Consider the following 12,280-nt stretch of genomic DNA (forward strand, 5'->3'; position numbering starts at 1 on the left):
TCTCCACACTCTCTTCAGCATTTGTTATTTGTAGACTTATTAATGACGGGGTGGCACCTCACTGTAGTTTTTGCTTTTTTTGTTAAATGGCTGCACCTATGGCATATGGAAGTTCCCAGGCCAGGGACTGAACCTGAGCCACAGCTGTGAGCTACGCCAAGGCTGCAGCAACACCAGATTCTTTTTTTCTTTCTTTCTTTTTTTTTTTTTTTTGTCTTTTGTCTTTTGAGGGCTGCACCTGTGGCATATGGAGGTTCCCAGGCTAGGGGTTGAATTGGAGCTACAGCTGCTGGCCTACACCACAACCACAACAACCACCAGATCTGAGACGCGTCTGCAACCTACACTACAGTTCACGGCAACGCTGGATCCTTAACCACAGCTCAGGGCAATACTGGATCCCTGACCCACTGAGAAAGGCCAGGGATCAAACCCACAACCTCATGGTTCCTAGTCGGTTCGTTTCTGCTGCATCACGACGGGAAGTCCAACCCCAGATCTTTTAACTCCCTGTGCTGGGGCCGGGGATTGACTTCATGCCAGTGCAGCGACCTATACCACTAGCAGGAACCCGGGCCACAGCAGATTCTTAACCCACCGCACCACAGTGGGAACTTTTCTCATTGTAAGTTTGATTTGTGAAGAAATAAGACTTAAGATGTAAAGAAAGCCTTTGCCATAAAAGAAAACCTGGGTGCAGAGACACATATGTACAATATAGAGAGATAACAACTACATTTTAAAAATTCCTGAAATATAATGCAAGAGAATAAAAGCAATCACCGAATAAGCTGAAGGAGGTCATCCCATTGCTCCAATGATATTTATAGGACTGAAAGTATGAATCATCTTGTCTGAAAACATTGGCGAAAAGAAACTTCCATAAAGCCCATTTTGCAGCAAAATCTAAGTAACTGACATTAATAGAAAGAATCTTCAATAGTGCATTTGCTAATGAGCCAGAGCCACAGTCTGCTGAGTTCTCATTGTAAAGGTAAGTACACATAAACCAAACACAGTACATTTCTGCCTCAATTTTTAAAACTGAGAAACTGCTGCCTATGAAGAGAATGGAAGCATCTACCTTGAGATTCCCAGGTCGTTTGTGACTATTTCCATAAATTCATTTCTTAATGGAGCTAGAAGCCTTTCTATGATTTTTCTCATCGGAGTACTGTGAGAAAGAAGCTTTATTAATGAAAACCAGACATTTTTGCCCACTTTTTCTCTTTCTTTCTTTCCTTTTCTTCTTCTTCTTCTTTTTTTTTTTTTTTTTTTTTTTTGCTTTTTAGGGCCGCACCCTCAGCACATGGAGGTTCTCAGACTGGGGGCTGAATCGGAGCTACAGCTGCCGGCTATGCCATAGCCATAGCAACTTGGGATCTGAGTCACATCTGCACCCTAAACCACAGCTCAGGGCAATACTGGATCCCTGACCCACTGAGCAAGGCCAGGGATCAAACTCGCATCCTCATGGATACTAGTCGGATTCATTCGTTTCTGCTGCTCCACGATGGGAACTCCTTTACTCACTTTCATTTCTGGTACATCTATGATATTTTTTCATCACTGCTCTTCACAGGGTACCTCTTGTACCTTTTCAGTTGGAACTGTTACCCCATTTCCCACATTATACCAAACTACAAACCTCTTGTGCATAATCTGGTTCTCCTAACACTGCATATCCCTATCACTGGGCACTTAACTCTTACACGAAGGTCATGTGCAAACAGTGTCTGATGAGAATGATTTACAGGAGCTTTGAAAATTATAATAGGAAAGAATTTTGCTCAGTCCCAAACTCTTTTTTTGCAGGATACATTTTCTCTGTTGTGTTGCTGCAACACACATAGATAAGGGAGATTTGCCTTTCTTACCTAGGTTAATGGAAGGGAACATGTAGGGGGAGAAGTGGAGTCCCCCTACATGTCCCCCTGAAAACCTGGGAATGGCAGGGCTCACAGGATAAGCCCAAAGGCTCCAGGGTCCCCCATCAGCACTGCCTCCTCTTCTATCTGATGGGCTCTCGGACACTAAATTCTTTAATAGTTCTTCTAGCCAAAGTTGACTCCATAACTGGATACTCTTTTTTTTGGTGAATAGCTTTGCCAGGAGACTGCCTTTGCTTTCAGTCTTTATGAGGAACCAACTCTTAGGTTTATTTTTCTGTTTTACTTGCTTTGTTTTCTAATTCTTTCATTTATGTTTCAAACTTTATTTACTCCGGTCTCTTGATTTATATAGGTATTCTTCTAATGAATTTATCATTCTGTCCTTCAACAATGTTTCCGTTTTTCACAATGAGCACATATAACATTTATCTTCAAAAAACAATAAATCCAGTAGATGCCAGTTGAAAAACACCTCTTTTTATGGTCCCTGGATTGAAGGCTTTTATCTTTATATTCAATCTTTCTTATCCAGTCATAAAAGCATTTTGTGCTCTCAATTAGCCTCGGTATATAGCTTTGGTTATACTGTCCAATTTGATGTAGAGTTCACTGCTTTAATGTGAAGTCGCTCTCACTTGAGAACATGTTAATAAATAGGTGACAGAAAAAGGAGGATTCTACAGAAATTGAGAGAAACTTAATCACAGTAAAATTGAAGCATGACAAGCTGAGCTGCTGAGCAACTGAAATGCCTTGGAAACAAGTAGAGACCAAGACCTTGTGTTACTTCCTGCTCAGGTACAAAGACATCTGCTCATGATCACTTACGTCGACTTCGACTCATGATGTGACAATCAGCCATTTATTCATCCCATCTTTGGTCATCAGTGAATCCATCGCACAGTACAGGGGGTACAGGAGATGGAGTAAGAGAAAGAGTCCTGGACTGAGCTGTGGAGACGTGGGTGTTAGTTTCAAACAGACAACCAAATAACCTCTGTGTACTGTCTTGCAAAAAAAAGTCATTCTATATCTTTGGACCCCGGTTTCCTCAATGATAAAATCAAGAGGTCACGTCACATTATTTCTAAAGTCCTCCTGGCCCTAGAGTCCAATAATCAAGAACAAATAAACTCTACCTGCACAGTGACACTAGCGGACACTGCACTGTGGACCCATGCATCCGAGTCAGTGAGGCTCTTCCCAGAACCTTCACAGTTAGAGAGGAATGAGTACAGGACATTAATAAGTACACAACAGACTTTGGGATTCCATAAAGCAAAACTGAAATTCCAGAAGAGACTGGGAAAAACCTTTCAGAGTATATTTCGGCTCGAGAGGCAAAAGGCAAAGACACACATCTCTTATCAGCTGCAGCGAGAGGCTAGAGGAGAGTTGTGTCTGCATTTCTATGCAATGTGGTGGGGGCTGTTGTTGGTCTTTTCAGAATAAAACATCATTATTCAAGGAGGAGTGCATAGTGACTGACCTTTCAGTAGGCAAGCAAACAAATTTATTACAAAATGTGCTCACAGTTGTCATTTCAGAAGAAAAGGCTAAGATTTTATATGCCTGCTTCTGAAATAGTCACTTAAAAAAAAAAAAAAAGAATGGCACAGGGTATAATTTTTTCTGCCCTGACCCACTGTAACATGTGGATTGATCAAAATGAATTCCCTATTTGTGTTAGAAACATTAGAAATCACTGAGGAGAAAAACTATTATGTCAAATGACTGAAATTACATGAAATTACTTAAAATGGGGGAAGATCTGAACCCCCCTATAACACATAAAAACATTCAGGAGGGAGAAATTTAAGCTACATCTATTGTCTCTGGAAATTTCATTCTGTTCTCACACAACTGAATCAATGAAGGTTATTTATAAATATGTGGCTAATAGACTTTTGAAGAACCAGATATGAATGGCAGCATACATATATGAACCTTCTTGGTTTCTTTTAAACATCATCAAACAACGATGGTCCTAGGACTAAGACGACTTTATTTAAATAAATTGAAAAAAAAACCCCAAAACCCTGCAACTTTTTTGTTGATGACTGAAGAACTCTGAGTTTTAAGACAGAAAAACAAGAAGCAATGCTCAAGGTAATAAGTGCTTTCATGTTACCAGTTCTCATATCGGAGGGCACTGGATTGAGCTAAAGGACAAAGAGATAAGGGCAATATTGCGAGTTACTAACAAATGGCAGATAAAAGAGCTCTTCTGGGTTCTGATTAAGTGACAGCATTCTACACATTCTTTTGACTTGAGAAAGTCAGACGGAGAGCAGCAGCGAAGTTCCATGTGAAGCCCTGCTAAATAAGCATATCTGCATGCTTCCACATTCCAGCGGGACAGGGTTCCTGTCCTGGCCCCGAACAGAAACATGCTCTCTGTGCTCACAGCAAGAACCCGCCTGTGCCTCGGCTTCCATAAAAAAGCATAAATGTATATGCTGAAAGCACAGAGAGGTTTTGTGCTGTGGGATGTGGTGGCCGGGAGCCAATGTTTACAGTCCCCTGGGTGGGAAAGGCCGGGTGAAAGGCTCAGGACGGCAGGCTTTAAAAGTCTTTGCTGTTGCCGCCGGTGACCTTCGCCTCTGTTTTCAAAGCAGCTCTCAGGTTAACCCCTTGGAGTCTGCGTGCACGGGGGCTGCACAAAGGAAATACCTTTCTTTGAAGGACACCTCTCACACGCACATCGGTTTCTGATTTCAGTCGGGGCAGCTCAGAAACACTGGATAAAGAAGCATGTATTTAATCTGCTGTGGGACCCATGGGCGCGTCAGGGGTATCGGATCTGGATTTCCATGTGTGCAAGTGTTCCACAAAGTGAAAGTTTCCAGCTTCAGGCAATGGACTCAAGCTTACAAACTGGGGGATTGTGAAACACGAGCATATTTGGTCTCCCGGGGAGAAGGAAGCATCCAATTTATGCAGAAATGCTCTTTTCCTGGCTAGCCAATGAGAGGCGAGGCTATGAGAGTGGGGCTTCCTATAGGGATCTCTGGACTGGAAGAATGGTGCTTAAAATTAAAGACAGGCTAAATTGCTAACAGCCCAACTTAAAAAGCAGCTGAAGAGAAAAAGCCAATTGTAGAAATGAGAAGGGAGTTTTCCAGTTTTAAGTTAAAGCTGACCATATTCAAATTATTATCGAAGTTTCTACTGTTTCGGTTGAGGAGAATTAATAATTTTTTATACCTAATTTTTAAGACGTAAAGATCCTATTGAAAAAAACTTACCACATATGTGTGTATTTTAGTACAGTCTTTCCTAAATGACTCGAGAAGTTTTTCAATAGTAATATTATTTCAGGCCTTAAAATGTTTTCAGGACCTAAGATTTATTTTGAGAAAAACTGGTCCGACGTCAGGGACTCAGGTCTATTTTAACAAATGCTTTGGTCCACGAGAAGTTTTGTGGATTTAAAAATGTTTAGTCCATATACATGGCTCATCATTAATAATGTTGTCCCTTTATTGAACGGACAGCACACTGAACTCCTGGGGTATGGAAATGAATTGTGCAATTCTAATATCCAGAGTCGATGAATCCCTAACACATGTTTAAGGTTAAGGGTTCAGACTTCTGGAGATGGAAGTGAAAAACAGCACACACCAGAAAATGTAATTGAAACACACAAAAGTTATTAAAATAAGTCTTATGAAAATCATTCCATCAAATACGAGACCGTAATGAGAGGATTTTTCCCTTAGCATTTGGAGGTGAAGTCATGGCCTCTGCGTTACCTAGGCAGCTGTCTATAGCATCATAAAGTATGCACATCCTGTGGTTAGAAGTCCACCTCTCCAAGAATGATGCTATGTGAGAATACTGTTCATTTTTTTTTTTTCTCAATTAATGACTGGACTTAATAAGTACTTCTGAAAACAGATACTAAAATTTCAGTTTGTCCAAGAAGGTTTAACAGTAATCAAAACCACTATCTTGGCTTTCATTACAGACCAAACAACCTGTTCCTTGCTATCTGTTGCAGAAGTCCATGGTGATTAAGTAAATACATTCGAGTCTAGGGCAGACACTGACTAGAAATAATATTTTCAAAACTAAAAGAAACCTCAGAGAGTCACAACAGAGAAGATGCAATAACAGCCAAAGTTTATCGTGGGTTTCCAAATGTCTGGCACTTCACTAAAAACTTTACAAATTTTATGTCATTTAAATCCTGGAATTACTTGTGAGGGAGGCACTGTGAGTTTAACCCACATTCTAGGTAGGAAACTGATGTTCAGAACACGTTAATAACTATAGTTAGCCACATGTCATAGTAGGCTAGAATTCAAATGCAGTGTAACCCCCGAGGCTGCAGGTATGACCACTGGGCATGACAGCCATATATGCAAACAGATCACCACCACGGCAAAAGAAGCCCCCGGCAAAGTATTTCACAGCTCTAACAGTTTTGTATACATCATTACCATCATCATCATCATCATCATCATCATTGTCACTGGGGACCCCAAGGCTGATCAATCTTTCAAGCAGGGAGCTGTGTTCAGTTGCAGATTTTTCATTTTATTATTCAGTCCAAACAGTAATATTTGATTTCTAGCTGAGGGCATGAAACTGCCATACTTTGTTTCTGCAATAGATTTGTGAATATTTACATATGATTTTTGCATTTTAAATGGGTTCTATAAGACGCAAAAGGGATTGTCCTTACCACAAATTTTCGTGGTCTACGAACCAGCTGAGGGATATTTTATCTGCAGGCTATAAGATCTCATCACTCCTGGCTGGCCCCCGACTCTCATCCTAAGTTTTCAAGACATCGTTTCTCTTTTGTCTCCGTAAACGAATCTTGTCTATAAAAAATTGTTGTTAAATCAAAGAAATAATTGTTGCCATCTTTTATATGGTAATGACATGTCACTTAGAAGTTTTCGGCTTAGACTTGGTTTTGGAAGCAGCTTCTAAATGACTAAGAACATTACAGCTATCCATGAACTTTAATTATCGCAATGTAATTATTAGGAACAACTAGCTACAACTGAGCTTCTCCACACACAGTATAAAGTTAAAACTGTACAAATGAAGCCAAAATATGCACAGCTAAAAGGAATGCTACAGGGGGGCCTCTCTTAGTGAACAAAGCAAGCTCAGTTTGGCTCTTTTTCCTTCGTGCTACCACATCCGCACATCGTTAGTTGGAAAATTCCTGATATATGCTGTAATTTTCTTGCGCTTTTTCCCCCCCAGTACACTTGTGGCTTTAATGTCCAGATGCCATTTTCCCCCTTATCTGTCCCTGTTTGGTGCTCTTCCAGCTACGGTCAACAATTAATACAGCCAAAGAAAAAATACAGTACACTCCCTGGCAACTGGTAGAGCCTCGCAGGAAATACCAAATAAAAACTTGATTATGTATTGTTTAACCATTTTGTTTGCCTGTAGGCCACCCCGTCGTTGGTGTAATTCAGACGGCCATGCTTCATCTGGACGGTCTGAGCGCTGCACCATTGTTCCCAGAGTCTGTCACGCACAATCACTGGCTTCAGCCTGTGGCCTCGAAATGAAAGGAGCAGATTTGTGGCAGCTTTCCAACCTGCATTCCTTTTAATTAGTCAACTTGTGGCCCAATGTTATAATAGATAAGTAACCTCTTAATATTCATGTAATTAATTAATTTTTTTTCTCATTCAGTTATAAGCCTTTGCATGGAGGGGGGATAAAGGCTTTTTCCTATATGGGCTCTCGTTTATGAAATAAGCATGGAACTGTTATAAAGAACATTGGAGCCCATGTTTCCATGATTCTCTATGAAGGCAGCTCCAGAAACCACAGTAGGCCCATACCTGTATTTTAACCACAGTATTTCTTGCATTTAAAATAGTAAATGAAATCTTTCTGGTGTATAAATCTGATATATGGAAGATGAATAACCTTGCCAACTTCAGCTGGGCTGGGAAGCCTCCCTTCCATTTTAACAAAAAAAAAACTAGTTTATTGTTGGAAGATGGAACGGTTACACTTGTTTAAGATCCCTTGCAAAAAAGCAAGGCTGACATTTAAATTGGCCAGCAGTTCTCAAAGTACTAGGAAGTTTGCTCTAGATCTGGAATAAGTCAATAATTAAACTGCTGATGCTGTTAGCTATTAGCACAGGACGAACCTTTAAAAAGATAAGTTGCTTCCTACAAATATTAATAATGTCCACTGGTCACAGGAGTAAGAATGGCTTTTAAAGCTCAATATTTAAGTTCTTTCACCTATTTAAGTTTCTCAATTAAACCAAATTCTCCTCAAAGGCAGTAATAACACTTTTACTTCTGTTAGATCCTCATGGAAAAGTACTCGTGAGTGAAATACAGATATATCTGTACTACCCTGGACTCTTAGTATCACTTCTCATGCAGTTTATGAAACATATGAAAGGCACTTCAATGATTCATTCATTCATACACACACACACACACACACACACACACACTAATGTGCCTACTATATGACAAGCACTGGATCCCAGCTATAAAAAGGATACGAAGACTAAAGACATCATTTCTGCTCTCCAAAGCTCACCGTTGAGCAGGGGAGGCAGATGTGTAACTACCAATTGCATAGGCTCCTGTGCCAGGTAGAGGTACATGATTTAAGCACTTGGGTTCAAAACCTGGGTCCTCTTTTGTGAGTTGTATCACTTGGCTAAATATCTTAGACTCTCCATGCCTTTGTTTCCTCATCTGCAAAAAGGGAAATTCACAGTATGTATATCGCAGAACAACTAGAGAATTACATGGTGTAAAAATCTTGAAAGTACTTTGCAGGTGCTGGTTCTATACATTTTGGCTATCAGCAAGTGTTTTACATGTGTACCGACTGCACGAGGTAGGGCAGAGGGCAGGAAAGGGATATGGACTGTTACTCTGCTTCAGAGATGAGGTGCAAGGATATGACAGCCAGAGGGAGTGGCTGGAGCAGGAAGGCTGAGGAGTATGAAACTGTTTGGACCAGATCACAAAGGACCTTAAGCACCATATAATGGAGGCCAGACTTTCTCCTGAGAGGGATGGGAGGCACTGAGGAGTTTGACATAGGGCTTGCACGTCAGATCTGCATTTTCGACTGAACATTCCGGTAACTTCAAAAGATGAAATTGGATGTAATTCTTGAGGCAGGAAGCTCAGTTAAAAGGCTGCAATGATCCAGCTACACCAAAAGGAGGACTTACCAACCTACAGCAGTGAGGAAAGGAGAAACAGGAGGAATAATCTGAAATGAGTCAAATGAAGCAGAAGACGGACAAAAAGAATTCTAGGCCAGGAGTTCCCATCATGGTGCAGTGGTAACGAACTTGACTAGTATCCATGAGGATTCGTTTTCGATCCCTGGCCTTGCTCGGGGGTTATGGATCTGGTGTTGCTGTGAGCTGTGGTGTAGGTTGCAAACATGGCTCGAATCCCACGTTGCTGTAGTTGTGGTGTAGGCCTGCGGCTGCAGCCCTGATTCAACCCCTAGCCTGACAACTTTCATATGTTGCAGATGTGGCCCTAAAAGGCAAAATAAAAAAAATTAAAAAAAAAAGGAAAAAAAGAAAGAGAGAAGTAGATGTGTACCAGAAGATGCTGAGTGAGATGAGGGCTTCAGACAGCTACCGGAGTGACATGGTGGGAGAAGACTGCCTGTATGAAACTGGAGGGTTAAGAGCACCCCAAGTGAGGGCCACTTCAGGGAAACTGTGATGGGGTGGAGGAGTAGAGGGTTAGTCAACTGCATTTAAAACAGCTCACTTCTGCTATTAAAAAAAAAAAAAGACCATTTGTACATATTGCTAGGGCCTTTCCCATGGCCTTGGGGGGAGAGGTGTGTGTGTGCGCACTTGCACGTGTGCCTGCAAGTGAGGGACTTAGCACCCATTAGGCATAGTAAGTCCACTTCTGATCATAAATAATCTCAGCTGAATTTCATTTAGTAACGAGCAATGAGCAATAATAGATTTTTAAAAAAATCTCTTTTGAGACTATGTAATACTTAATGACACTACCACTCATTTCTCACACATACACTGCAAACCTCAGGGTGGGCAAAAATACATTTTAAATGACCTCATTAATCATTACACTATCATTTACAGTTACATAGTTAAAGCACAAAATAAGTCTCGATTACTCAGCATGAAGGTGGGAACCAGCGTCTTAGGGAGCCAGGGGTGGGGGGCAGCGGGGTCTCAGGGGAGATGGGAAGAGGAATAGAAGCCTCCAGCGCTCAGGTGACAGCGGTCCTCTGTTCTCCAGGACCCCCACCTGGACTTAGGAACCATTAAGCACAAGCTGACCTGCACTGGTCCCCATATCAGCTGGGGCGTCCAAGGGCAGACTCGGGCTAGGGATCCCCGAGGTTGAGAGGAGGCCTCGGGGATCTGACGCACACCTTCTCCAGGACACCCCCCAACCCCGGAGCACGCCCACCTCCCTGCTCCCAGCCCCTCTCCCCAACTTCAGCCCTCTGCCCTGCGAGCCCGCTCCGCACTCTGCTGCCCTCGCCCCTCGCAGCCGGGCCCACCTCGCCTCCTCCCGACCCCCTTACCTTTCCATTCTTGGGGCTGCCGTTAAGGAACAGGGTCACCCGCCTCATCGAGCTGCCCCCACTGGGTTCTGAGTGAGTCGCCACCCTTCCACCTGGCTCTCCTCCCACCTTTTTCTTCTCCTGCCCTTCCCCTCTCGCCACCCACTCGGACTCTCCTCCCTTCCCCACCTTCCTTCCCTTACAGACGCACACACACACAGGCACGCACTCTCCGTCCCCCCCCGCCAAAAGTCTCAATTCTCTGAATAAAAATGTCTCATTTTTAACGACATGTATGTGTCATGAAAACAGTATGTTTTGAGTGCGTATGTATGCAAATAACTAATGTTTTAACAACTTATTTATGTGGGAAGATGAATGAGACAAATATAACAAAATTTCCTAGACTACTTAAGTTCTCTCTTCAAGCTCTGACAATATATTATGTTAATCATTTAAATTTTTTCTTGCTTGTGTCCCATTATTAGTTGTCTTTTCTCCTGCTGTTACCACTGCCTGTGTTTTTTAGCCTAATTCCTTTCAAAGAGTTGCTGCTTCCAATATGGACTAGGCTCCTTAATTAAATCCCTGAGATGCTATTCTATTTCTATTTAAAAATACATTCAAACACTTTTACTAGGATCCCCAGACAGGGACCTGGGACCACCTCCCCATCTCAGCCTTGACTCCCTTCCTGCCTGCTCCCTCTGCATCAGCCACACTGACTGCTTTCCTTGGATGATCCATACTCCCTCCTGCTGTGGGGCCTCTGAATTCACCATCCCCTCTGCCTGGAATGCTTTGTTCTGGATCTTAGCCTGGTTCTGCCCCTCACTTGCTTAATGAAAGTCCTTCTCTGACCACCCTCCTTCTTCTCAATATATGCCTGATCTGTCACACTCTGTCCCCTCATGGTGCCTTGGAGAACTTGAAATTACTGTTGGCCTCCATACCTGTGGGTTCCACATCTGAGGCTTTGGAGGGCTGACTATACTACCTACAAATTTTTTTTGTGTGTAGGGGGGAGGCAGTACCTTCAGCATATGGAGGTTTCCAGGCTAGGGGTCCAAATGGAGCTGTAGCTGCAGGCCTACACCACAGCCACAGCAACACAGGGTCCCAGCTGCATCTGTGACCTACATTGCATCTGACAGCAATGCCCGATCCTCATGGATACTAGTTGGATTCTTAACCTGCTGAGCCACAATGGGAACCCCTGTACTACATATTTTATACAAGGGACTTGAGCATCCCCAGATTTCAGTATCCATGGGGATCCTGCAACCAATTCCCCTAAGGACACCAGGGCATGACTGTGTAGAATAGTTTACTTGTTTACCCCATCCACCTTCCCCACAAAAGTGAGATTTTAGTCTATCTCATCAATTTCTACACTCAAAATTCAGTGCCCAAACAGCAGAAACCACATAGCAAAGATTTAAGAAATCATGTTAAATATGAGTATGAATCTAAAAGAAGTCCATGGAGATTAAGTGCAAAGCTCAAAGGATTTTATTGCTACTTGGGTGCACAGAGTCCTCCTCCCTCCTGTGTTCTTTTACGCTTCTTCTAATTTTGTTTTTTTGCTTTTTAGGACTGCAACTACGGCATATGGAAGTTCCCAGGCTAGGGGGTTGAATCAGAGCTGTAGCTGCTGGCCTAATCCGCAGCCACAGCAATGCCAGATCCGAGCTGCGTCTGCGACCTACACCACAGCTCTTGGCAACACCGGGTCCTTAATCCACTGAGAGAGGCCAGGGATTGAACCCGAAACCTCATGGATACTAGTAGGGTTGTTACCGCTGAGCCACGACAGAAACTCCAGCTCCTTCTAGTTCTATCTCTTGCCTCCTTAGCCC

At 42.6% G+C, this 12,280-nt stretch overlaps 1 protein-coding gene across 1 annotated transcript in view; it reads right to left on the reverse strand.

Moving 5' to 3' along the window:
• CDK6 (cyclin dependent kinase 6) overlaps positions 1 to 12,280 on the reverse strand; it is a 254,288-nt gene that overhangs the window by 100,283 nt on the left and 141,725 nt on the right.

This window comes from Phacochoerus africanus, chromosome 11, assembly GCF_016906955.1.
Source record: "Phacochoerus africanus isolate WHEZ1 chromosome 11, ROS_Pafr_v1, whole genome shotgun sequence".
In the NCBI taxonomy this organism is placed as follows: Eukaryota; Metazoa; Chordata; class Mammalia; order Artiodactyla; family Suidae; genus Phacochoerus; species Phacochoerus africanus.